The sequence below is a fragment of the Octopus sinensis genome, linkage group LG16, assembly GCF_006345805.1.
Source record: "Octopus sinensis linkage group LG16, ASM634580v1, whole genome shotgun sequence".
Taxonomy (NCBI): Eukaryota; Metazoa; Mollusca; class Cephalopoda; order Octopoda; family Octopodidae; genus Octopus; species Octopus sinensis.
The window spans coordinates 13,972,601-13,975,710 of record NC_043012.1 but is presented as its reverse complement, the minus strand read 5'-3'; positions in this window follow the sequence as shown (position 1 = coordinate 13,975,710).

Below are 3,110 nucleotides of genomic sequence, written 5' to 3'. Positions count from 1 at the left end.
TATAGTATAATATCATATTCTAAATAAAAATATTTTTGAATTAAAAAAAAAAATTAATCAACTAGATTATGACTGACACATAATAGTTTTCTCCAAATAGCCGCCATTTCCTTCCACTAAAACCTCAAAAGGGCTCCGGAACATGGCGCATGCCTTCCTCGCTGTGTCCCTACGAAGATCATGGAACACGTCCATTATGTTGTCCAATGTTGCAGGTAAAGTGGCTGTTGCCATTCGCAACCGAGTCCGACACGAAGTAATCGATGGAATTACCAGACATTAGGTCGAGTGAAGTCTTAGAAATTCTCTGACAGCCACGATTGACTATTTCCTGGGATTTGCATGGCAAAGTGCCAAGTTCTGCTGCTTCACATAGGGGATTCCGGCAGCAACCCTCTCCAGTCAGTTAAGCCACATTCTTTAGTAGCTTCACATAACCGTCTGAATTGAGCCTCAGTCCCTGTTCAAGAGTGTGGAGTGGCATGACATCACCCTCACTCGGGAAACTTAGTTTTCATGATATGTCGGCCATCAAAGGACTTGTAGGCATGCTGTCCGTTTTTCTGGGACTTGTGAAACTGCTCCTGGCATAAGTTATTCTCATCTGATAAGGACCTGGTAATCTCTGGATCGTCAGGATGCTCCATCCCGTTGAAAGACTCTTGTACGATTAGTAGCGAACATTGTCATTCAGGGCCGGAAACATGGTGGTGATTTCAACACTAATCTTTCTCACGAAAGCCCGGATTTCCTTGCTCGGTTCTTAAATCATCCTATCTTGCTATTGTTGCATCAATTCCAGGTTGCCTAAAGCAGTCAGAAATATTTCTGTAGCCTTTCCCGCCGGCCACGGCTTTGTAGTCTCCGTACTGCTGCCCATATTGCATATTACTGTTTTACTGAGTTCATAGAGCATTGAGTAGCAGTCATGGTGTTGGCACTTTGATACCCGGCGCGAATCCCCATTATTCAGGTAACTATCTTCCAACATTCAGATAGCTTCCATACCTCCATGTCAGCTGCTTTTTTTCTTAAATACAATTTCAATTATTATGCACGCCAACGCCTTTCACCCATACATGAAGCAACTCTTTTATAAACAATTTGGTCAGATTTATGTTTGTTTATAGTGTATGTATGCATGTACCTATATGCATATATAAGTATATATACATATATATATATATATATATGAATATATGTATATACATTATTATTTATATATCTATGTATATGTAGGTGCGGGTGCATGTATATATATATATATATATATATATATATATATCATCCCGAAATTGCGAGGATGATCCGGTTCTTGACTGAGGTGAGGATTAGAGGCTTCGAATGACCCGTCCGTGTTTTTTGTATCGTCTATTTGAATGTTTTGCGTTCTTGTCCCATTTTGTATTTGTACATATATATATATATATATATATAAATTTATGAAAGAATGGAGTTGAACGACTTGTTAACAAATTTCCTTTATTTTCGACATATGTTTCGAAGGCTGCATATTCCTAATTCCGAAGGAATAAGGAGTACATTATGCAGATTTCTCATCAGGAAAGGCAAGGAACTTATGTCGACATCAAAATGCACAAAAAACGTTTAGCTGACTGCTCTCAAGGAGCCCATGGCGATAATGAGTATCTGACGTCACTCCTTATAAACAGACACTCATTATCGCCATGGGCTCCTTGAGAGCAGTCAGCTAAAAGTTTTTTGTGTATTTTGATGTCGACATAAGTTCCTTGCCTTTCCTGATGAGAAATCTGCATAATGTACTCCTTATTCCTTCGGAATTAGGAATATGCAGCCTTCGAAACATATGTCGAAAATAAAGGAAATTTGTTAACAAGTCGTTCAACTCCATTCTTTCATAAACTTATATTTTTAAAATAAACATACAAATTTCCGCACGAAAGCACGTAGTCTATGCCCTAGGGACGTAACTTCAACCGTTCTTTTTGATGTGAATTTGCTACCCAGGTATCGGTTATCTTTCGAATTATCCTTAATAAGATAATTCATTCAACTACTCAAATATATATATATATATGTATTTAAATACATACATATATACATACACATACATACAACACACTCACACACACACACACACACACACCACACACACACACATACATATATATATATATATATAAGTGATGAAAGATGTCGTCTGCTCTATTTTCTTTCCATCGTGTACATATGGACATGCATTATAGTAATCACTTGAAAATAGTCTTTTGTACTTTTAACGAAACAGTCGTATATAACTGATGAAAAATTACACCGGAAGGCTACGACAAGTTTGCAATTTTAAGTTCGATGAAGCCGATTTACAATCAAAACAGCTGCAACACTATTCCATCTCTTTTATTTACAGAGTTAATGATCTCTTTACATACAATGTCTGTTGCCTTCGAGATGAAGTTGTATTGCAACTGTCATCTTATTAGAATTTTCGGTCTCATCTTAATATGACGCTATCTGTATTTGATGCATTGACTAATAAATTTTATTCATGAATTACTGAGCTATCCGAGATTTTTATACAATCCGTGTTTATAATTGAATAGCTAATGTATGTGTTTGGTCAGGTACTCTTTCCTCATACGCCGTAGCAGCACTAATCCGGCACATAAAATTATATATATATATATGTATATATATATATATATATATATATATATATATATATATATATATATATATATACACATATATATGTCCTTTAATTTACTGTTTTTAGTCATTAAACAGCAGCCATGCTGGATACACTGACGTACAATTATTTGCGCGCGGGTGCCAGTGTATGTATGTGTGCGTGTGTGTGTGTGTGTGTGTGTGTGTGTGTGACTGGACAGTTGGCAGTTCCCGATAACTAATATTTTATTACAGCATAATTTTCAAATCCAGAATATCGCAGAAGTTCTATATCTAGATGCCAAGATGTGTGTGTGGGGGTGGGTGGGTAGGGGTCGATCTTACTCCACTGTGCAGGAAATGAACCATCTTAAGGACGCAGTAGATTTCTTCATCCGCTTCATCTCAGATGTATGTCTATACCTCTATTCTTCTGACATTGATTATTTCAATACATGCAA